The sequence below is a fragment of the Lotus japonicus genome, chromosome 3 (assembly GCF_012489685.1).
Source record: "Lotus japonicus ecotype B-129 chromosome 3, LjGifu_v1.2".
In the NCBI taxonomy this organism is placed as follows: Eukaryota; Viridiplantae; Streptophyta; class Magnoliopsida; order Fabales; family Fabaceae; genus Lotus; species Lotus japonicus.
Genome location: NC_080043.1, coordinates 46,151,179 through 46,177,001, shown reverse-complemented (window position 1 = coordinate 46,177,001; position 25,823 = coordinate 46,151,179). Strand labels below are relative to the sequence as shown.

Sequence of the window (25,823 nt, the reverse complement as noted above, 5' to 3'; positions counted from 1 at the left end):
GATATGAGACGAGGTTGGTGAAGAGGTTTATAGACAAAGAAGAAAAGACGAGACATCATTGCAGACCAGGTAAGTTGAACGGCGATAATAGGCAGCTCTGATTTTAGAACATTACCAGTTTGCCATATTCGATTGGGATTAAGCATAGTTACATTGAAACATCCAAGATGATCCATATTTTCTTCAATATGTGGGACTTTTCAGTTTCTATTGTGCTTCACGTAAGGGTTAATTATATGTTTCAAACATTTTTGTTTTATGACTAATAAGAAGGAAATGTTGTATTGTTTGTATTTATGATGACAAGAAAACAAAGTTCCAACCGCATGCGTCTATTTCAAGTTGCATTTAACTTACTATTAGTTGTAGTTTTCCTATTATGGCATGCCTCATATACATCTCCCTATTCTACAGGAACAGTGACAACTATAGATTACATCTATCTTCCCTTTCCGTGTCTATGTGTCAACCAATCATTTTTGATATTTCCATTTCCAAATTTATTCATGACAAGTTTTGTCAAAATTTATTTAAGAGTTAAAATTGTTTTTGACCCTACAAAATTTGAAACTTTTTGTTTAGATCCCTCAAAAAAATTTCTTTGAAATATATTCCAAATTTTATGAAATACACATGTTTAGGTCTCACCGGTGTGGTGTAGTACTTCCTTATTTTAGTTGATTTTATCTATATAATTAATTACTTTTTTGGAATTTTAAATTTCAAATTAATTTCATTTATTGTATATTGCAACTCTATATGTAACATTTTCTACATGATGAGTAATAGGAAAAATTGGCTTTTGAATTCTCTTTGTGGTATTAGAAGTCCTATTTCACTAACCTTCCGATCCCCATGCCCTTCTTCCACCCTACTTCTCTTATTGAGTTTAGCAGGATCACATGAGCAGGACCACCAACCACCCAATCAAACTCAATGCCACCAATTATCCTGCATGGTACAAACAATTTCAATCTCTGTGTGGTAAGCTAGTAATGCCATTAATTTTAACCCCGTAGACAAATTTTTTATTGAATAAACACTAGTCAAAATAGAAAAGAAAACTGTCCACATTACATAATCTTTGCATCAAGATGGAGAGAAACAATCAACCATTCTTTTCATTAATCAATAAATGATGTATATAATCAACTTTACAAGGATGGCAATATGAATGCAGAAGTAGAAAACCAGACCTAATATAAACCTGTCTAATATTTAGTTCCCTGTTGCCAATCTATGACAAGCCATACTGAAAGCCTCTTGAATGCCTGTGAATGGCAACAGCTACTGCCGCAGCACCAGCTGCACCAAACTTTGATTAATAATTCATTTAATGTGTTATCTAACTTTGCATTAAATAAGTACAAAATTTCTGGCATAAGTTAATTTAAAAATATGAAATGAAGTGGTCTTAAAATATTTTATAGATCAGGTTGATGAAAGGGGAGAAATTAATTTTATAGTTGCATTAAATATAGTTGCAATAAATTTTTTAAGACCACTTAATTTCATATGATTAAAGTTGATCAAATTAATGCAACTATAGTTCAGGTTGATGAAATTTTTAAAAATAATGTATGTATAACTAAAATAAAATGGTTTATAAATAAATGAAAAAAGAATAAATTATCTTAATATTTAATTTAAATCCTAATTTGAAAGTCATAATGCTTATTTAAGAATCATAATGTGAAATAAATGAATTATATCTAACTAAAGCATAGAACAGTCAATGCAAGAGTTAACTGAAATTTTGACGGCATATTATGTGTAATAAATTTCTTATAATTCAGTTTAATATACTTCATTTTAAAGTTTCTACATTGGTTGATTTTAAAGTATTTCTTAATTTTCAAAAGGTTGAATAATTTTGATTAATAATCCATTTAATGTGTTAACTAATTTTGCATTAAATAAGTACAAAATTTCAGGCATAAGTTGATTTAAAAATATGAAATGAAGTGGTTTTAAAATATTTTATAGATCAGATTGATGAAAGGGAGAAATTAATTTTATAGTTGCATTAAATTTTTTAAGACCACTTAATTTCATATTTTTAAACTTCATCAAATTAATGCAACTATACTTTAGGTTGATGAAATATTTAAAAATGATGTATGTATAACTAAAAAAAAATGATTTATGAATAAATGAATTGATTTAGAAAAAATGAATAATTTATCTTAATATTAAATTTAAATCCTAATTTGATAGTCATAATGCTTATTTAAGAATCAGAATGTGAATTAAAATGAATTATAACTAATTAATTTCGGCCTGTAAATGCTTATTTAAGAACCATAATGTGAATTAAAATGGATTAAGATAAATGAATTGATTTAGAAAAAAGAATTAATTATCTTAATATTTAATTTAAATCCTAATTTGAAAGTCATAATGCTTATTTAAGAATCAGAATGTGAAATAAATGAATTATATCTAACTAAAGTATAAAACAGTCACCGGAAGAGTTAACTGAAATTTTAACGACATATTATGTGGACTGGGCGAGACCCCAAGGTCCCTCGCCCTAGGGCGCTGGCCTAAGGCGAGGATCACATCAGGGACTTGCGCCCTCGTCCCGAAGGCCCAACTGGCCCATTAGGATGATTTAGAGGCGCTAGGCCCAACTCCCTCAACTATAAATAGGGAGGAATACCAATTGTAAGGGGCTCTTAGCTCATTTGAGAAATAACAAGCTTGAAATTCAGTTACTTTCTCTCTCTAAGCGGTCACACTCTCACTCTCTGTAGGGATCTCACAACACGTTCCTTGCATCTTAGGTACTATACCTCATCTGAATGTTCTTGATGGAACATTTGGCGCCGTCTGTGGGGAACGGTACATTTCGATTCCCGGACTACATGGAGCATGGTTTAGCTGAGTGAAGTTCGTTTGTTCGTGCGATTCTCTTCGGTTTTCGATTTCTGAGTCAAATTCTTGATTTGCTGGTGGCACTTGATGGAAGCGCAACGTCGACAAAGCGAACGAAGGATGAAACCTGTTCCGGTCTAGAACTTTGGTCGGGGCTAAGAAACTAGAAAGCAATCACAAGATATGGCAAAGTAGCAAATGAGTAAAAAAAGTGTTGGATCCCCCACCGCTTGGGCGGTGTCCTCTTTATATATTATGAGGTTTTGATCCGTTCGGATCATGGGTCGCCTGGCCCAATAGTACAAAGTCTGTAAGCCCACTAGCTTACAAAGATCGTAAGCCCAATAACAGTACAAAACCCACGCGCAATCCGCATCAAGCGTATAGAAGGCGACGCGAGGAGGAGCCGGAATCTTCAGTCTCCTTGCTGAAATCCTCAGAAGGAAAACCGCCGTCACCTTGGTTGTAAGACCCGGATAGTTTATATGATTACTTAACTAGTTATATTTCAGTTATTGGGCGATAAGTGCTATTAAGCTTAAGTTGATGTGTTCCTTGTATTTGGTGTGTTTATATGAATTAGTATATTATTGATTTTATTATTATTTTCTTACTTAAAAGAAAAGAGAAGGAAAAATTAAAAAGAAGAATAAGTTAAAACAAAAAAAAAAGAAAAATGAAAGAAAGAAAGTCACGAAAGTGACTAAGACAGAAGAAGAAGATATATAGACATATATGTCATCTAATAATAATATTTTTGTTAGAACTTCGTTTCTTGATCACTTAATTTTGCTCAAAGTGATTTTAGATTATACTATAGAATTCATCATAATTTTTTGGATAATGATTCATTTTCCTAATATTTTTTTTATAGCTCTATGAGTTAAATCCTACATTGTAAGAATTAACACTAACACTTTTACTTCATCTCTAAAGAACCATTATTTTCGTTCCAATTCAGTGTTAGTATTCCTTGTTAGAAATCTTTTGAGAAAGTGCCATGTGCCAACTTCTCACTCGAGAAAAGAATGACAATGCATGCCTTAGTCTATCACCATTTGACACAACCGAACTTTACGTTCCACCACTTGCTAGCTTTATGACTAAGGATAAGAACAAGTATCTAAGCATGGCACCTCATGCTTTGTTGCATGATAAATATTAATATCCTTCCAGCTCTTGCTTGCTGCATGTGGGACGTGGCACCCATTGGCTCAATTGCTTCACACTTAAGCTTTGGACTCGAGGCCTATATATATGGAAGCAATCAAATAACTTTGCATATGAAGAAAACACTCGAGAGGTTACAGAGAAGCTTTAGCACTCACATAAATCACAATATATTGTTTTGAGTTAGTTTTTGGTGAAAATTCTTCAGTGTTCTTCTTGAGTGTGAAGACATTCTTGAGTTTTGGGGAGAAGAAGCTAGGATCTTGAAGCTTAGCATTTTCGGAAGCAATTAATTTTCTAAGGTAAGGGCACTCGGTCTAGACTTGTCTGCATGTGATTGTGCTATATGATGCTTGTTTATATGATGTTTGTTTGTTTAACCTTGATGATGCAAGTATTGCAATATGATGTATTAAACTTGAAATCATGTTATTATGCTTTGGCATGTGAATTGAATATTGTGATTTATGACAAATTTGAGATGTGAGCGTTGGCAAGAGATGCCTTTGCCAGTGGGCAACTAGATACTCAATAAGGAGTTATTTTTTATAAGTTCGGATTGTGAGGACGACAATTCCGATGTTGTGTTGACTAACCTCATGACATTCTGCATGTTTTGATGTGGTTCGGAACCGGTTAGGTTGAACCATGATATAAAATTCTATCAGGGCATAACGACATATCCGAAGAAGTGGCAAAATGAAAGCGACGATGCGTTATTAAGATTAACCCCAATTGTGGAGTTGTGCGAGTGATTCGACGACGATGCATTAGTGTAGACTAACCCCAATTGTGGATTCGTATTTTATCTCGCCTTCAGAGATGTCGTTGCTGGCGTTAAAATTAGTATATGCATGAGCATGTAGTCTAACTGGAATCTAGGTGGACTTGTTTATGCTTTTGGGTTTATTACTCTATATGCTAGTTGTTTACCTATATAACATGAGTCTGAGATTGCAAATGATGTATTAGAATTGATGACCTTATTACTGTGATGTTATGTCAATCCTGTTACATGTTATGTGTTGTTTGGGAGGTTACCCTTGGTTATTTGACTGTGTGCTGCATGGGCACTTAACGCCAGAGAATGATAGACCGCGCGCGAGAAAGTACTATATGATTGAGGACGTGTTCAAGGGACAAGCGGATGTCAGGCATAGAACTATGTATGTGTCTTAGTGGTATTATCGTTTTGGGTTAATACTTGGGGGTGAGCCGAGTTTTCTTGTAGCGTTCGAACCTAACCTAGAGACCTTCTTTTTGTGTTGGCTCAGGAGTGGTCGAACATTAGTTTACCCTATGTCTTTCAAATTGAAGGAATCATTTGTAATCAAGATTTTATTAATAAAATGGAATTATCCAGTCCATTTACGCCATCAGTTGTCAGTTTTTTTTTAATTCGGCAAAATTGACCCACGTTTTGGGAAAGGTTACTAAAGTTACCCTCGTGAAAATCGGGGCATTACATTGGTCGTTGGACACTCTCAGAGATTAGAGGTGGTTGATTCGCGACATAAGTCGTGGTTTGGAGCAGCAGGACACGGAAGCCCGGGAAGCAAATACAATGGCGAAGCTTCGGATGTTGCAAAGGGAAAACTATTGGAAATCCTCGAAGGAGTGGAGAAACTCATCTCTAAAAGGAAAGCTGACGTGCCTGGACAAACTGTCTACATCGAAAATCCTCCGAGAGTCGTTAACAACGCGAATGAGCGGCGAGTCGAGAGGTGAGTGGTGCGTTTATCACTGGGCCATGGGTCACATCACAAAGGAGTGTCGCACGTTGCAGCGTGAAGTAAGGAAACTGATAGCGGCAGAAAGACCTACTAGAGTGTAGGGCGGTAGAGCTACAATACCCAAAGGAGTGCACACAATCGCCGGAGGGTTTGGAGGAGGAGGAATCACCAGTGTAGCTAGAAAGCGGTATGCTAGGGAAGTGAACATGGTAACAGAAGTTCCTTTCGGTTTTTCGCATCCAGACATTACCTTTTCGTCCGATGACTTCATTGGAATAAAGCCACATCTAGACGATCCGATTGTAATCCTCCTTCACGTCAACCAACTTAACGTACAACAAGTACTTTTGGATCAAGGGAGTTCGGCGGACATCATTTACGGTGGGGTATTTGATCGGCTCGGTTTAAATGAGGCAGATCTCACTCCTTATGCAGGGACTCTGGTGGGGTTTACAGGCGAGCAAGTATGGGTGAGAGGCGTCCTTTACCTTGATACCACATTCGGCGAGCGAGAGAACGCTAGGACGCTGAGGGTGAAATACTTGATCCTAGGAACAGAGGGATCATACAACATGATAATTGGTAGAAACACCTTGAACCGGTTGTGCGCTGTGATTTCGACGGCACACTTGGAGGTTAAATATCCTTTGCCGAATGGACAAATTGGGAGAGTGGCTGTGGACCAGAAAACGGCGAGGGAGTGCTTCTGCAACGCGGTCGACCGGTACGGGAAAAGGAACGCCTCGGTGGGACACCGATGCAACGAGGTCGATGCTCCGGAAGAGAACCTAGACCCAATGGGCGAGGGGCGAGTCAACAGGCCCACGGTGATCGAGGAGACCAAGCAACTGAAATTTGGCGAGAAGATATTCAAGATAGGGACGCGACTGACTGAGGCTCAGGAATAGATATTATTAAAGCTATTGGGTGAGAACTTGGATCTCTTTTCTTGGAGTCACAAGGACATGCCAGGAATAGACCCGAACTTCATTTGCCACAGGCTGGCGCTAAATCCCGGAATTAAACTAGTGACCCAGACACGCCGGCGAATGGGCGATGAAAAGGAGAAGGCAATCCAGCAAGAGGTGAACAAATTACTGGCGGTAGACTTCATCCGGGAAATAAAGTATCCTATTTGGCTGGCGAATGTGGTGATGGTAAAGAAGGCGAACGGAAAATGGAGAATGTGTGTAGACTACACAGACCTGAATAAGGCATGTCCAAAAGATTCTTATCCATTACCGAGCATAAACAAGCTAGTGGATTGAGCGTCGAGAAATGAGCTGCTGAGTCTGATGGATGCCTATTCAGGATATCACCAAATCAAGATGCACTCGTCGGATGAAGACAAAACGGCCTTCATGACCGCTAGGGTAAACTACTGTTATGAAACTATGCCCTTTGGGCTGAAGAATGCGGGGGCGACGTATCAACGGTTGATGGATAGGGTATTTGGATGCCAAGTGGGAAGGAACATGGAAGTATATGTCGATCATATGATCGTGAAATCGATTTTGGGATCAAGCCATCATGAGGATTTGACGGAAGCTTTTGGCAAGCTCCGAAAGCATAATATGAGGCTCAATCCGGAGAAGTGCTCTTTTGGTATACAGGGCGGGAAGTTTTTAGGCTTCATGATTACGTCCAGAGGGATTGAGATCAATCCAGATAAGTGTAAAGCAATCCAAGAAATGAAAAGCCCCAGCAGTGTAAAAGAGGTGTAGCGCCTGACAGGACGGATTGCAGCCCTGTCCAGGTTTCTCCTTTATTCGGGCGACAAGTCGGCCCCATTCTTCAAGTGCCTAAAGAAGAATGCGGCGTTTAAGTGGTATTCAGAATGTGAAGAAGCCTTTAAACGCCTCAAAGAGATGTTGTTCGCGCCACCCGTGCTGTCAAAACCTACCCAAGGCCTCCCTTTGCACTTATATTTTTCTGTCTGTGATCATGCAATCAACTCCGTCATTCTTCAGGAGGTAAATGGAGAGAAAAAATAGTTTACTTCGTAAGCCATACACTACAAGGGGTGGAGATTAGGTATTAGAAGATAGAGAAGGCATCGCTCGCCATCCTCGTTACCGCCAGACGCCTAAGACCATACCTTCAAAGCTTTCAGGTAAAAATAAGAACTGACCTTCCTTTGAGACAGGTGTTGCAGAAGCCAGATTTGTCCGGGAGACTTGTCGCATGGTCGGTCGAATTGTCAGAATACGGTTTACAATACGACAAAAGGGGAAAGGTTGGTGCGCAGACTTTGGTTGATTTTGTGGTAGAGTTGACACGGAAAGACGGTGAGAGGGTGAGCACGCAATGGATACTGTTCGTCGATGGGTCATCAAATGACAACGGAAGTGGAGCCGGGGTCACGCTACAAGGGCCTGGGGAGTTGAGGCCCTGATCGCCGGGCTAAAGCTAGCAATTGAGGTACAGATTGATGGTCTACTGGTTAGAACGGACTCGTTGCTAGTAGCAAACCAGGTGAATGGGTAATTCCAGGTGAAAGAGCCGGCCTTCATAAAATATCTAGAGCGCGTATGACTGCTAATAGGTCGACTGCAGGAGGTGGTAGTTGAATTCGTGCCAAGGTCGCAGAACCAAACGGCGGACGCCCTGGCGAGATTAGCCAGCACTTGAAAGCCAAGGAACAATCGAAGCGTGATCCAGGAGACGCCCGCCAATCCTAGCATTGAAGGAGAGTTGGTAGCCTAGACATCTTGGCGGGTGAGCCAAGCGAGGTGGTAAAATACTCGAAGGAACAAAGAAGAGAGGCAGGACACTACACTTACTTGATGGGCTACTCTTTCGGCGAGGATTTAGTTGGCCACTCTTGAGATGTCTCCCGCCCGGGAAATACGAGGCTGTCATGGTGGAGGTTCACGGGGGGGTTTGTGCTAGTCACATCGGAGGAAGGTCTCTGGCTAGCAAAGTCCTTAGAGCAGGCTTTTACTAGCCTACAATAAGAAAAGACTGTGCAGAATTCGTGAAAAACTGTGAAAAGTGTCAAGTGTTTGCAGACTTGCCCAAGGCCTCAGCAGAACAGTTGGCCACGATTAGCTCCCCATGGCCCTTCGCCATGTGGGGAGTTGACCTCGTTGGACCTTTCCCCATCGCCAGGTCACAAATGAAGTTCATCCTCGTACGGTGGATTACTTCACCAAATGGGTGGAAGCCGAGCCCCTCGCAAGCATTACTTCAGCCAAGATCGCAAGTTTTTACTGGAAAAGAATCGTATGCCGATTCGGGGTACCAAGGGCGATCGTTTCAGATAATGGGACGCAGTTTGCAAGCAACCAAACGAGAGAATTCTGCGAAGAGATGGGTATTCAGAGAAGGTTCTCTTCAGTAGAACATCCTCAAACTAACGGGCAAGCGGAGTCGGCGAACAATGTAATCTTACGGGGATTGAAGCGCCGGCTCTCGGAGGCGAAGGGAGCCTGGTTGGATGAACTCACGGTTGTAATCTGGTCGTACAATACAACGCAGCAATCAACCACTTGGGAAACTCCATTCAGGATGGCCTACGAGGCGGAGGCCATGTTGCCCGTAGAAATAGACAACAGCTCGTGGCGAACAGCACCGCGGTTTGAGGGTGAGAACTCTTCCAACTTGGCGGTACAGTTAGATTTGTTGTCAGAAACACATGATGAGGCTCGCATCATAGATGCTGCGATGAAATAGCGAGCTGCGGCAAAGTATGACTCGAAGGTGCGATCGAGGGCTATGCAGGAGGGGGACCTGGTGCTGAAGAAGCGGACCGGGAGCACTAGGAATAAGTTGAGTCCAATCTAAGAAGGCCCCTACAGAATTTGGAAGGCCTTAGGGAAGGGAGCTGATCACCTGGAAAGCTTGGACGGAAGAAGAGTGCCACGTTCCTGGAATGCGGCGAGCCTAAAATACTATTACAGCTAAGGGATTGACAAGGAGCTGGTTTCGGCACGAGGACGATCAACCACAAGCGCGTCTCGCAAAGATTGAAGGTGTAAAAACAAAGACACGTTCTTGTTCTCCATTTCGAGAGATTGTTGGCCAATGCGCCCAAATGGTAAAAACAAAGACACGTTCTTGTTCTCCATCTCGGGAGTTTGTTGGCTATTACGTCTGATTGAAAATACAAAAATTGTATCCAGCAATTTCAATCACACTGAATTGCTGCGAGAGTTAGTTGGGAAAAATTCCCTGAAGGTGGCGATCCCAACACGACCTTGAAGTCTGAGGATCGCTCCGGAAAAGCCGACGAAGCTCGTCGTCACTCGTCGGCGATGTGTGCGGATAAGCTTCTTATCCCGAAATCCCCCCGAAATATGGGTGCGTGAACATAACTAGGCATAAGTCTGGGTAAACCTATATGGCCATTGAGTCCCTAGCAATAATAAGTCCTCGCCGGGGCAAAACCGGCGAGGCCTTACCTGCTCTTACGGGAAATATTGGTGTGACGAAAGCCTCAGTTCAAAAATTGAGAAGAAGTCCTAGACATCCCAAATGCACTCTCAATTATTCAATGGTATATCATGATGCACTTCTTTGAGTAACTCATTATTAGACATTACTTATGGTAGAAGAGGATGATGGTTGAGAAAAGTTACAATATGTCATTGTTATATTTCCAGCCCTTGGCTGAGCCTATTTTGGAAAGCTTCTTTTGGTTGTAATGGATCTTAGGGCTCCAAACTGAGCTGTGATCAACGAAAAAATGGCGTTTTTCATTCCCTTCAAACTTGCAATTCCATTCGCTAATATGATCTTTGTGCTCAACTTCAAATTATTTACATCTTCAGTTAGGTTCTTCTCTCTCTTCTTATTTCAGATTTGGTTTTGCATCTCAATCTGTTGATTCATATCCTTACCCTTTATATTTCCTCATTTCAGTATTGCGTCTGATTGGTTTGAATATGTTTCAGGGCCTGTTCATGTGATTTCTCTGTGGCCGCTTAAAATAGCCGATCTAAAATTAAGTTGATGCATCTACGTAGATGTTGAGGGATCAATTCGGTAGAATTAGACGAGGCTGATGGGCTCAATGCAGTGGGATTAATTTTTGATGCATCTATTTGTGATGGGGTTGGAACTGGCTATATGGTGTTGGGCAAGAGGTATGAATTCAATGGACTTTGAATTATAAACAGAATGTTTGCCACTTTTTCACTTATTGTAGATTTTGATTATAACCTTTTTATTTTTTGTCAATTTTTCCTTTTTATTCAGCCTTTTGTTTCTTCACTTTTGATATTCACCACCATTAATGTTTCATTTTAGTTTTTGTCTTTTGTCACAATTGATTTGGGATTACATGGTATCAGGGGTAATTAAGTTTTATGAGGTGTAAAAAAGGGACTTCTCTTACTCCTATATGGACTGGGCCTTGAACCTTGGTCTGTGCTTGGGAATAGATGCTGCGAGGAGACAATTCAGTGGCCTGAAATTGCATTTTCCCTCTGTTGGTTGCTGTTGTGATTGTGGTTGAGAAGGAGCTTTTTGTTGGCTGTTTCATTTGGCTGGCTGTGTATTGAGTAGGCATGTGGTAGGGTTGGCTATTTTACTGTCGTTCCTTACTGCCAGTGTTAGTTTTTTTCCCCAGTGGTGGTCTTTGTGTTTTGTTGTGTACTGTGTTCTGTTTGCTATTTTTTTCTTTATCCCTCCTTTCTCTTTTGCTGTACACTTACAACCTACATCTTTCTTTTCTTCTGCCTTGCATTTAATTATTGGGTTGTAGTATCCCCTTAAGTACAACCTTATTATATATACTCATTATTGGCCTTCCAAAAAAAAAGTTTTACTGTCCATCCTTTAAAAGTTTAGTTTTTGGCTTGGCTTTGCAGTTCATGGATTCTTGCTCTTTCCTCTCCTGCAAATTTACTCATGGGCCTATATGTCATGTTTTATCCAAGAACATAGAAGTGAGGTATGGTACCTAGAGTGAACGGATCGTGATGTGAGAATCTAGAGAGAATAAGAGCGTAACCGCTTAGAGAGAGAAAGTAACTGAATTTCAAGTTTATTATTTCCCAAATGGGCTAAGAGTCCCTTACAATTGGTAACCGTCCCCTATTTATATATATGGGGTTGGGCTTGGCGCCCCTAACTTCCCTTAATGGGCTAGTTGGGCCCCCAGGGTGAGGCCCAAGTTTCTGGCTTGCGCATCGGTCTTCCCGCCTTATTTGCAGTTATGCGCATGCACTGAATCGTGGTGGTTTGACACGCATTGGGCCTGCGCCACGTGGTAGCAGAGATCTGCAGAATCCCAACTGCTTCCTTGAAACGTCCTTTGTCCCTTGTTTACTTTGGACCTCTTATTCTCTGCTGACTCTTCTTTGCCTCTCTTTGTTTTAGGGAAGATGAATTTCACTAGTGCGGGCCTTATGGCTGCTTTTGAGAATAAAAAGAACATTCCCTTTCCCCTTCAGGATAACCTGAAGGGTGACAAGACGTCCTCGTCAGCAAACACGGCGAGTGAGAAACGGGCCATCAGCGAGGAAGCCTCTCGACCACCCCCCAAGAAGCCGCACCTCTTGACTGCTGCCTCCCCCTCCGGTGAGGAGAGCGCCCCTGTTACCTCTACAGCTCCTCATGGGCCCGAGGAGACTCCTGAGGCGACCCAGCCCAGCGGACCCCCGGAGGTGTAACACCCCGATTTCCAGGTGTCACTTTAATAACCAAAAATAAACTTTACGTGGAAAACAGGTAATTTTTTTTTTGATTGTTTCCTTTTAATAAAAGCAATAAAGAAATAAAAACAAAGCCCAACAACTAAACTAACCGATAAACAACATATACAAAGGTACAGCCTCTGCTGCACTATCCCGTCACGGGCACACGCAGTGACTCCAAGGTAACATGCTCGTAGGCGAATATATACAAACCAAAACTGTACGCAAAAGCATCAAATATACCACTATCCAAGAGAAAGTCGGCCTCAAAATGGCCTCAACCCAAGACCCCTATAGTCCGACAGACACTCTGTGATCCTCAGCAAGAGAACCACACAAAAGCCATATATCGGGAACCTACCCGGTCCCAAAAGTAAGACGAATCAGAGCTATGACAGTGACAACCAACTCAAAAGACTCTAACCACCCATATCCCACACTACTATCATCGACTCTCCCTCGATCAGCCATGAAGTCCGGGTCCTCGTCGAAAGCTTCAGTAATAGACATTTCGCTCCGGGTCTTTCCCGCACAACGAATCATCACGAACCGGCTGACAGACGCCTGGCAGCAGGCCGACCGCCCAAACACAAACATACAAACAAAGCCAAGGTTCTAGGGTCAACTTACAGAATACAATAGATATACAATCAACATGCGATAGAGGGGGGTATGTTTATATGTTGTATATATACATATAAGTTCTGCATTGTATCAAATCTCTAATACAATTCAATCATCAATACCTCAACAAATATAGTTAGAGTGCATGATATGTCAATGCAACGTCAATTAAGAGGGTTCCGGAGGAAATAGGCTGGGCACGATCGAGTCGGTCCTAACACTGGCATTGTGTCGACCATAACCCTCGGGTGTCACGTACAACCTTGACATAGTCGGATCAGTCCTAACCCTGCGGGTTGACTTTTCCCTCCGCTATGCCTGACATCAACAGGTCGATCCTAACCACCCAGTCGATCATATCCCCCATCGAATGGCCGAGTTACCCGAAGGCATGCTGTACCCGAAGGTATATACTGTACCCGAAGGTATATAGATATACTGTACCCGAAGGTATATACTGTACCCGAAGGTATATACTGTATCCGAAGGTATATAGATATACTGTACCCGAAGGTATATACTGTACCCGAAGGTATATAGATATACTGTACCCGAAGGTATATACTGTACCCGAAGGTATATAGATATACTGTACCCGACGGTATATACTGTACCCGAAGGTATATAGATATACTGTACCCGAAGGTATATACTGTACCCGAAGGTATATAGATATACTGTACCCGAAGGTATATACTGTACCCGAAGGTATATAGATATACTGTACCCGACGGTATATATCGATTCGGCGACAAAAGACAATTAATTATGAAAGGAGTGCGATCACCCTTGATGACTTCTTGAGTCATCTGACTCATCAAATCTCGATGGTCAAAAACTGCTCCGACCCAAACTCAAAACAACCCAAGAGTTAGTGTCGGTCAATACAACACAACTCCACCAACAAGAATACACGAGGGTCTAGTGTCGGTCAATACAACACAGCCCAAACAAAACCCAGAGTCTGTGCCGGTCAATACAACACGACTCGAACAACACTACCAGGAGTACTAGAGTACTCGGTGACTTTCAATCATCACCATAGCCCACCTTGATGGCTTTCCCAATTCCAAACTCTCCAAACCCACAACATAAGTCGACTTTTCCCCGCCTTTCATAAATATTTTTCCCCTTCAGTTCTCCTATGCTTAAACGTTAATAAAAATGATTTCAATTCAAATTAGTCAAATTATGAGTTTATTTCTCAAAGTCTAAGTTTCCCAAGTCTTTATTTTTCGAAAGCTCTATCATTCTAAGTTTCCAAAAAATCAACCACCCAAAATACATTTCCCGGGGAAAGTCTAAGAATTCCAACGAATCCCAACAAATGGCTAAGTCTAAAACCCCACACTCGGACTTGCCTAGGGTTGTTCATCCAACCCGAAATGTCAAAGATCACCAGATCAATGAACCTCCACTCCGAAGTTGCGTCGAAACGCTCAATTCAACACATCATCAATATCATAAGTTATGAAAACAATCATAACAATAAATCATCATCATAAACAACATCAGATAAAGCATAAGTCGAATTTATCGACTCCTATCATGCAATCATAGCTAAATATAGCAAGTTGCCCTAACCTCGAGCTGTTCCAGCTTCGCAAACAAAGTTCTCCTCAAACAATTGCTCTGAGTATTCCAAAGTTCCTTCAACTGAACCTCGGAGGAAAACAAAGCAGAAACCAAACAAAATCGATTAGTTCGATCGCAAAACAATACATAAACGATAGACAAAGCATTAAAGCTTCAGAATACGACAATCGGGTACGAAAGGACAAGTTTTCGAAAACGAAAAACTCCCCCCTAAAGGTAATAACCCACGGCCTCAAAGGAAAAAGGGCTTCGACTCTTTTTCTTCGATCAAATCAATTCACAAGGTAGTTTTAGGGTAAAACTAAGGCAAAGAAACTGTCAGAACAATTTTCGGACAATCGGGCCGAAATACGACTATCCAGGGGCATTTTGGCCAAAAATAAAGGCTCAAAACTTCAAAGTTATCAGTTCTGAAAACAAATTTGACAGCAATGATCCTCATGACATCCGTGACAACAAATCCTAAAGGCACGAAGTCAGATTAAGTCTTTTCGACAATAAAGTTTCGAAATGTGAGACAAAAAGGGTTTTGAAACAGTTTTTCAGATCCTGGACAACTGGATCACAATCAGCGTTTACTGACAGAGGTTTTAGACTCAGGGGAACGTAAGGAACATAACCCAACCAAGAAATCGAAGAAATCAGACCATTTTAGAAAAAGCTCAAAACTGTGAGCACAGAAACGACTTCAGAAACGCAACAGAAACAACAATCAGAGGTAGGTATCGTGTTAGTTACCTCGATACCTAGAAGTAGGGACGAACTGCACGAAGATTGGTCAAGTTTTCGCGAAAATCTCCTCCCCCCTTGCTCTCCACGAAATTCAGCCACAAAAGGAAGAAAATGAAGGAATTTTTGCTTTTTAAGCTATTTATAGGCAGGCGAAATCGCGGGAAAATGAAAATTTCGCGATTCTGATTTTTGCAGCACGATCACCGTGGAATTCTAAGAGAGATTCTGGCGTCAGAATTCCAGAACTCAAAACAAATATCTAAGATTTGGGAAAAACGATATCCAAAACGCCAAAAGCGGTGTAAGTTAGTCTGTCCCGAAAAACTACTTTTTTGCTGTGATGCTCAGACGACAAAACTTCCAACAGAAGAAAGATTGGAAATGTCGAAACAAGTCTAGCAACGCGGACTAAATCTTCGTTAGATGTCCCGAATAGAAAAAGTCTTCATCCTTCGCTCAAAACTAAGGTTTCGAAGCAAAGAAATTAGCGTCGGCGGACATCCGAAAAGTTAAACCTATCGTGCGTACAGTCCAGAGTTCCGAAATGAAACGCTGGGATGGAAAAATAAAGAGAAACTTTAAATTTTCCAAGAGTTCGAAATCTCACTTAAAACGTTGCTTTAAGAGCGAAATAGCCTATTCTGGACATGCTCGCCATAAGGCAGGTGTGCAGAAGACTCGCACTAGCTCCGAAAGAAACAACGCCACATTCCTCGAGCAATTCCTGAACTTTCTTCTTCATTAATCTTTCTCAAATATCAAACTCCTGTCACGCTTACACTGATTCCACGCGTGAGTCGGAAATTAACTTGTTCCGAAAATCCGGGTCTTACAATACTCCCCTCCAAAAAGAAAGTTTCGTCCTCGAAACTCAGAGTTCTGAGAAAAGTCCGGAATACAGTTCCTTGATCTGGTCTTCCAATTCCCCTGTAGCATTGCCCGTGTCATTGTTCCTCATAACCTTTACTTAAGCAAGTTGTTTTCCCCTTAACTGTTTCACTCTTCTATCCCCACTGCTAACTGTCGGTGTCTCAAAAGACAAACCATCATTCAACTTCATGTCGTCTGGCTCGATCACTTGCGTCGGATCTCTTCTTGAAATGATACCGGTTGGCATTCCGTGAAGTCGCACAATCTTAGCCACTTACTTCTTTACTTTCGGTCGTCCGAAATTCTTCTTAAACTCAGTGCCTCTCTGTCATCTCAAAATAGATACCCAGCTTGTCCTCGTGATCTTCATCTACAGTCCAAAACTCCACTTGTCCGTTCGATAACTCCTAGATGAAATCTTGCGTTGGAATCTAATAGTCCATTAAAACACCTCCAACTTCGTAACTATCTTTACACACACCAAGTAATCAAACTTCTACTTAGTCACTATTCGAATTAAAACTCGACTTATGTCCTTATTCCTTGTCCTTCACTAATCTTATCCCCCTTCAACATCAATTTATCAACAACTTATAAGATAATCCTCCTCTTAATATCTAACAATCCGTTTTTACCGTCTTCTTCCTCGAAACTTCCCTCACTCAAACCTATTTACACTCACTGAAATCCCTAACCCTTCGCACAAATCGAGACTTATCCTCTAGAAGATTACATCATAACTATACCTCAAGGGACTTAACTAGCCATTGACTCTTAAACTCTACGAAACTCGTCAAAATATAACAACCTCAGATATTCGTCTTAATACTAACACCTTCCTTTTTGTGACTCAATCACCATCTCGCCAATCAACTTCTTAATTTCTCAATCAAATTCTGACAAACTTCAAGTCCTACACACCTTAGACAGACATTCATAGATTTAAAACCTAAACCTTCACCAAGTTTGGTCCTCTAATGACCTTTAATCCTTCAATACTTCTTAAATGAATATCAGTTTCTTAAAAACTATAACTCCTTCACTTACCCAAACGACCTGACCAGTGTCGTCATGCTTTCACATCCATAACTTATTATGCTAACATCATTCAAATCATATCACATGGCTCATTATGTCCGCAACCTTATAATCAACATCAATCGATCATCGACCTTAACACTCCACACAACCCAGAATTCCTTTACTTCAAGATCACTCTTATATTATACCTCAATGGTCTTAACCCGAAGCTCACCTTCAGGTCTTCAATCTTCTAAGATTCAACTCCTATTGTCACACCTACAACCATAAGATCTCCTATTCGTACGCGATTCTCGACTCTCAAGATTCAACCTTAACCCTATGATTTCAATCCAACTTAGTAAATCTCACTTAGTAATCTTAGCATATTTCTTTGGAATCCATATCAACAACCTCAAGTATTCAACTTATGCTAAAACTTTCTTTCTCCAACTTAATCATTAATTCAACACTTTTCAAGCGAAAATTCATCTCTTAAGACTATAATGTCTCCACATATTAATCCAACGCTTAGCAAAACTTATTCCTCGAACTCGACTATAACAATCTAGTTCAGAGTTATTTCTTCTCAATCTCGCTACCATCAAGCTATCATCTAAAACCTGATTACATTCAACTTATTTAGTCTCTAACAATTCCACTCAGTAATCACATAACCTATGACTTCATAACTTCCGAGAAACTACTTAATACTTTTCCGGCATTAAACCTCTTGACTTAGTCTACCTCTACTTGGAGTAATCACACGAACTAACCAATCAATGTCTATACGACACTCATCGAATTCCAAAGATTTAAATCTTAATCTTTCACAATCAAGTGCTTAACACGAACTTTCCTCCCAAATCCGACTAATCCTCAATCAATTCAAATTCATCTTACACATCTTTCTATCAAAGTCCATAACCAGCTGTGATTCCGAATATCACCCCCTCAATATTAGGTTGATCAGGCCTAATACATCGAAGGTGGAAATTTAGAAAAACCCAATGGAACAGTCAATGAGTTCCTATCATTCAGTAGTCACAATTATCCCAACATCCAATCCTTAACGGTCCCGCTACGGAACTACGCACCCTCAACATTACACGTATACTACCCAAAAGGAATCTCTCTAAGATTCGTTCTCCAGCTACTAGCTTCCTTATAATCGCATTGGTGGAAGACTGCTTTCTAGACTTAGTGTGTTATTCTAAACCTCGTGTAACTTCTATAGTTAAAACACGAGTAGCAGTCAAATAAATTCTTAATAGGTGTAATAACTGTAAGGTCAAAGCTCAAACAGTATAACTAAGTTAGGCGTGTTGCACACGCTACGAGAGTAATGAAGCGTATTATACTGGAATGCGAAAGAATGGGTAGAAGGTTACCATCGTTCTTACGCTCTCCTCCGGTTAACCCCTCAGCTCCCTCACCGTCCATGATATAAACCCTTCCTCTAGCAGCAGGGCGCTTTACCCTTGCAGTGTTAACGGATGGCTCCCTCTTGGGCGCCTTACAGTCCACGGCTAGATGCCCCACTCGGTTGCAATTAAAGCATCTTGGTCCAGTCGCTGAACACTTGTCAGCAAAATGTCCAGTCTTCCCACACCTGAAACATGTCACACCCTTGTTGTCGGTTTGATTCCCTGCACCTCCAGTAGCAATGGTCATCGGTTTGTACTGTCCCGGGGTAAAACCTTCCCCTATAGGACGCTGATAAGGCTTCTTCATCTGAAACTTTCCTTTTCCTTGATAGCTCCGGGAACTTGACCTCATTGGTCCCCTAGTTCCAGCCCGATCCATCCTCCTATTCTTCATCAGTTCCACCTCGGTGGCCTTCTCAACCAAAGCTTGAAACCTCATAATCCCCAACGGTCTCACTGAGTCCTCAATGTCAGCTCTCAGTCCCCTCACAAAGCGCTTGCACATATAGGGTTCATCAACCTGATCACGGAAAAACCGGAAGTGCTTGGCCAAAGATTCCAACTTAGCAGCATATTCCGGAATAGTCATGCTCCCTTGACGAAGAGTCAGAAACTGCGACTCACGCTCGTCACGAGCACTATCAGGAAAATACTTCTCCAGAAAAGCAGCACGAAAAGAATTCCAGTTCACCTCAACATGGTTTGCCTCCATCATCCCTCTGGTGCCCCTCCACCAGTACACAGCATCGCCCAGTAGTAGATAAGTTGCCAGGCCCACCTTAGCCCCTTCACTAGTCTGTAGTACTTCGAAAATCTTCTCTATCTCTTGGATCCAGAGATCCGCCTCGTCCGGGTCAGTCTCGCCCGTGAACTTGGGTGGATTCTGTCTTATGAAATTATTCAATTCCCTGTTCTGGTCCAGAGATGCTTCCCTCTGACGCAGGTGTAGCTCGCGTGCGTCCTCAGCAGCACGCCTCTGTGCATTGTCATTCGTTTGTACAGTCATCGCTTGGACCAAAGTGGCCACCATCTCAGCAAGTTGGTTCGCGTTCACCATGTTCTGTATTCGTTTAGCAAATAGTCAGTACCAATCATAAGATAGTATTATGCATAGCTATACAATATGATTAGGTAGCAACTTCAATCAATTAAAGCGAAGATCGCTTGGCAGACAATCAATTTTTACTCTTTGCAGAGTCACACAACCTAGCACAGAAGACCTATTTCCCAAAGACTCCCGAAAGACTCGACAAGCTCTGATACCACAATGTAACACCCCGATTTCCAGGTGTCACTTTAATAACCAAAAATAAACTTTACGCGGAAAACAGGTAATTTTTTTTTGATTGTTTCCTTTTAATAAAAGCAATAAAGAAATAAAAACAAAGCCCAACAACTAAACTAACCGATAAACAACATATACAAAGGTACAGCCTCTGCTGCACTATCCCGTCACGCGCACACGCAGTGACTCCAAGGTAACATGCTCGTAGGCGAATATATACAAACCAAAACTGTACGCAAAAGCATCAAATATACCACTATCCAAGAGAAAGTCGGCCTCAAAATGGCCTCAACCCAAGACCCCTATAGTCCGACAGACACTCTGTGATCCTCAGCAAGAGAACCACACAAAAGCCATATATCGGGAACCTACCCGGTCCCAAAAGTAAGACGAATCAGAGCTATGACAGTGACAACCAACTCAAAAGACTCTAACCACCCATATCCCACACTACTATCATCGACTCTCCCTCGATCAGCCATGAAGTCCGGGTCCTCGTCGAAAGCTTCAGTAATAGACATTTCGCTCCAGGTCTTTCCCGCACAACGAATCATCACGAACCGGCTGACAGACGCCTGGCAGCAGGCCGACCGCCCAAACACAAACATACAAACAAAGCCAAGGTGCTAGGGTCAACTTACAGAATACAATAGATATACAATCAACATGCGATAGAGGGGGGTATGTTTATATGTTGTATATATACATATAAGTTCTGCATTGTATCAAATCTCTAATACAATTCAATCATCAATACCTCAACAAATATAGTTAGAGTGCATGATATGTCAATGCAACGTCAATTAAGAGGGTTCCGGAGGAAATAGGCTGGGCACGATCGAGTCGGTCCTAACACTGGCATTGTGTCGACCATAACCCTCGGGTGTCACGTACAACCTTGACATAGTCGGATCAGTCCTAACCCTGCGGGTTGACTTTTCCCTCCGCTATGCCTGACATCAACAGGTCGATCCTAACCACCCAGTCGATCATATCCCCCATCGAATGGCCGAGTTACCCGAAGGCATGCTGTACCCGAAGGTATATACTGTACCCGAAGGTATATAGATATACTGTACCCGAAGGTATATACTGTACCCGAAGGTATATACTGTATCCGAAGGTATATAGATATACTGTACCCGAAGGTATATACTGTACCCGAAGGTATATAGATATACTGTACCCGAAGGTATATACTGTACCCGAAGGTATATAGATATACTGTACCCGACGGTATATACTGTACCCGAAGGTATATAGATATACTGTACCCGAAGGTATATACTGTACCCGAAGGTATATAGATATACTGTACCCGAAGGTATATACTGTACCCGAAGGTATATAGATATACTGTACCCGACGGTATATATCGATTCGGCGACAAAAGACAATTAATTATGAAAGGAGTGCGATCACCCTTGATGACTTCTTGAGTCATCTGACTCATCAAATCTCGATGGTCAAAAACTGCTCCGACCCAAACTCAAAACAACCCAAGAGTTAGTGTCGGTCAATACAACACAACTCCACCAACAAGAATACACGAGGGTCTAGTGTCGGTCAATACAACACAGCCCAAACAAAACCCAGAGTCTGTGCGGGTCAATACAACACGACTCGAACAACACTACCAGGAGTACTAGAGTACTCGGTGACTTTCAATCATCATCATAGCCCACCTTGATGGCTTTCCCAATTCCAAACTCTCCAAACCCACAACATAAGTCGACTTTTCCCCGCCTTTCATAAATATTTTTCCCCTTCAGTTCTCCTATGCTTAAACGTTAATAAAAATGATTTCAATTCAAATTAGTCAAATTATGAGTTTATTTCTCAAAGTCTAAGTTTCCCAAGTCTTTATTTTTCGAAAGCTCTATCATTCTAAGTTTCCAAAAAATCAACCACCCAAAATACATTTCCCGGGGAAAGTCTAGGAATTCCAACGAATCCCAACAAATGGCTAAGTCTCAAACCCCACATTCGGACTTGCCTAGGGTTGTTCATCCAACCCGAAATGTCAAAGATCACCAGATCAATGAACCTCCACTCCGAAGTTGCGTCGAAACGCTCAATTCAACACATCATCAATATCATAAGTTATGAAAACAATCATAACAATAAATCATCATCATAAACAACATCAGATAAAGCATAAGTCGAATTTATCGACTCCTATCATGCAATCATAGCTAAATATAGCAAGTTGCCCTAACCTCGAGCTGTTCCAGCTTCGCAAACAAAGTTCTCCTCAAACAATTGCTCTGAGTATTCCAAAGTTCCTTCAACTGAACCTCGGAGGAAAACAAAGCAGAAACCAAACAAAATCGATTAGTTCGATCGCAAAACAATACATAAACGATAGACAAAGCATTAAAGCTTCAGAATACGACAATCGGGTACGAAAGGACAAGTTTTCGAAAACGAAAAACTCCCCCCTAAAGGTAATAACCCACGGCCTCAAAGGAAAAAGGGCTTCGACTCTTTTTCTTCGATCAAATCAATTCACAAGGTAGTTTTAGGGTAAAACTAAGGCAAAGAAACTGTCAGAACAATTTTCGGACAATCGGGCCGAAATACGACTATCCAGGGGCATTTTGGCCAAAAATAAAGGCTCAAAACTTCAAAGTTATCAGTTCTGAAAACAAATTTGACAGCAATGATCCTCATGACATCCGTGACAACAAATCCTAAAGGCACGAAGTCAGATTAAGTCTTTTCGACAATAAAGTTTCGAAATGTGAGACAAAAAGGGTTTTGAAACAGTTTTTCAGATCCTAGACAACTGGATCACAATCAGCGTTTACTGACAGAGGTTTTAGACTCAGGGGAACGTAAGGAACATAACCCAACCAAGAAATCGAAGAAATCAGACCATTTTAGAAAAAGCTCAAAACTGTGAGCACAGAAACGACTTCAGAAACGCAACAGAAACAACAATCAGAGGTAGGTATCGTGTTAGTTACCTCGATACCTAGAAGTAGGGACGAACTGCACGAAGATTGGTCAAGTTTTCGCGAAAATCTCCTCCCCCCTTGCTCTCCACGAAATTCAGCCACAAAAGGAAGAAAATGAAGGAATTTTTGCTTTTTAAGCTATTTATAGGCAGGCGAAATCGCGGGAAAATGAAAATTTCGCGATTCTGATTTTTGCAGCACGATCACCGTGGAATTCTAAGAGAGATTCTGGCGTCAGAATTCCAGAACTCAAAACAAATATCTAAGATTTGGGAAAAACGATATCCAAAACGCCAAAAGCGGTGTAAGTTAGTCTGTCCCGAAAAACTACTTTTTTGCTGTGATGCTCAGACGACAAAACTTCCAACAGAAGAAAGATTGGAAATGTCGAAACAAGTCTAGCAACGCGGACGAAATCTTCGTTAGATGTCCCGAATAGAAAAAGTCTTCATCCTTCGCTCAAAACTAAGGTTTCGAAGCAAAGAAATTAGCGTCGGCGGACATCCGAAAAGTTAAACCTATCGTGCGTACAGTCCAGAGTTCCGAAATGAAACGCTGGGATGGAAAAATAAAGAGAAACTTTAAATTTTCCAAGAGTTCGAAATCTCACTTAAAACGTTGCTTTAAGAGCGAAATAGCCTATTCTGGACATGCTCGCCATAAGGCAGGTGTGCAGAAGACTCGCACTAGCTCCGAAAGAAACAACGCCACATTCCTCGAGCAATTCCTGAACTTTCTTCTTCATTAATCTTTCTCAAATATCAAACTCCTGTCACGCTTACACTGATTCCACGCGTGAGTCGGAAATTAACTTGTTCCGAAAATCCGGGTCTTACAATACTCCCCTCCAAAAAGAAAGTTTCGTCCTCGAAACTCAGAGTTCTGAGAAAAGTCCGGAATACAGTTCCTTGATCTGGTCTTCCAATTCCCCTGTAGCATTGCCCGTGTCATTGTTCCTCATAACCTTTACTTAAGCAAGTTGTTTTCCCCTTAACTGTTTCACTCTTCTATCCCCACTGCTAACTGTCGGTGTCTCAAAAGACAAACCATCATTCAACTTCATGTCGTCTGGCTCGATCACTTGCGTCGGATCTCTTCTTGAAATGATACCGGTTGGCATTCCGTGAAGTCGCACAATCTTAGCCACTTACTTCTTTACTTTCGGTCGTCCGAAATTCTTCTTAAACTCAGTGCCTCTCTGTCATCTCAAAATAGATACCCAGCTTGTCCTCGTGATCTTCATCTACAGTCCAAAACTCCACTTGTCCGTTCGATAACTCCTAGATGAAATCTTGCGTTGGAATCTAATAGTCCATTAAAACACCTCCAACTTCGTAACTATCTTTACACACACCAAGTAATCAAACTTCTACTTAGTCACTATTCGAATTAAAACTCGACTTATGTCCTTATTCCTTGTCCTTCACTAATCTTATCCCCCTTCAACATCAATTTATCAACAACTTATAAGATAATCCTCCTCTTAATATCTAACAATCCGTTTTTACCGTCTTCTTCCTCGAAACTTCCCTCACTCAAACCTATTTACACTCACTGAAATCCCTAACCCTTCGCACAAATCGAGACTTATCCTCTAGAAGATTACATCATAACTATACCTCAAGGGACTTAACTAGCCATTGACTCTTAAACTCTACGAAACTCGTCAAAATATAACAACCTCAGATATTCGTCTTAATACTAACACCTTCCTTTTTGTGACTCAATCACCATCTCGCCAATCAACTTCTTAATTTCTCAATCAAATTCTGACAAACTTCAAGTCCTACACACCTTAGACAGACATTCATAGATTTAAAACCTAAACCTTCACCAAGTTTGGTCCTCTAATGACCTTTAATCCTTCAATACTTCTTAAATGAATATCAGTTCTTAAAAACTATAACTCCTTCACTTACCCAAACGACCTGACCAGTGTCGTCATGCTTTCACATCCATAACTTATTATGCTAACATCATTCAAATCATATCACATGGCTCATTATGTCCGCAACCTTATAATCAACATCAATCGATCATCGACCTTAACACTCCACACAACCCAGAATTCCTTTACTTCAAGATCACTCTTATATTATACCTCAATGGTCTTAACCCGAAGCTCACCTTCAGGTCTTCAATCTTCTAAGATTCAACTCCTATTGTCACACCTACAACCATAAGATCTCCTATTCGTACGCGATTCTCGACTCTCAAGATTCAACCTTAACCCTATGATTTCAATCCAACTTAGTAAATCTCACTTAGTAATCTTAGCATATTTCTTTGGAATCCATATCAACAACCTCAAGTATTCAACTTATGCTAAAACTTTCTTTCTCCAACTTAATCATTAATTCAACACTTTTCAAGCGAAAATTCATCTCTTAAGACTATAATGTCTCCACATATTAATCCAACGCTTAGCAAAACTTATTCCTCGAACTCGACTATAACAATCTAGTTCAGAGTTATTTCTTCTCAATCTCGCTACCATCAAGCTATCATCTAAAAACCTGATTACATTCAACTTATTTAGTCTCTAACAATTCCACTCAGTAATCACATAACCTATGACTTCATAACTTCCGAGAAACTACTTAAACTTTTCCGGCATTAAACCTCTTGACTTAGTCTACCTCTACTTGGAGTAATCACACGAACTAACCAATCAATGTCTATACGACACTCATCGAATTCCAAAGATTTAAATCTTAATCTTTCACAATCAAGTGCTTAACCACGAAACTTTCCTCCCAAATCCGACTAATCCTCAATCAATTCAAATTCATCTTAACACATCTTTCTATCAAAGTCCATAACCAGCTGTGATTCCGAATATCACCCCCTCAATATTAGGTTGATCAGGCCTAATACATCGAAGGTGG

General features: G+C 40.9%; 1 long non-coding RNA gene across 1 annotated transcript; it reads left to right on the top strand.

Moving 5' to 3' along the window:
• The first annotated feature begins 4,179 nt into the window (after positions 1-4,179).
• On the top strand, positions 4,180-11,799 carry LOC130749087 (uncharacterized). Its single transcript, XR_009022843.1, has 3 exons — positions 4,180-4,349; positions 10,676-10,867; positions 11,075-11,799. It is a non-coding gene; the product is annotated as an uncharacterized LOC130749087 (long non-coding RNA).
• The last annotated feature ends 14,024 nt before the right edge of the window (positions 11,800-25,823 follow it).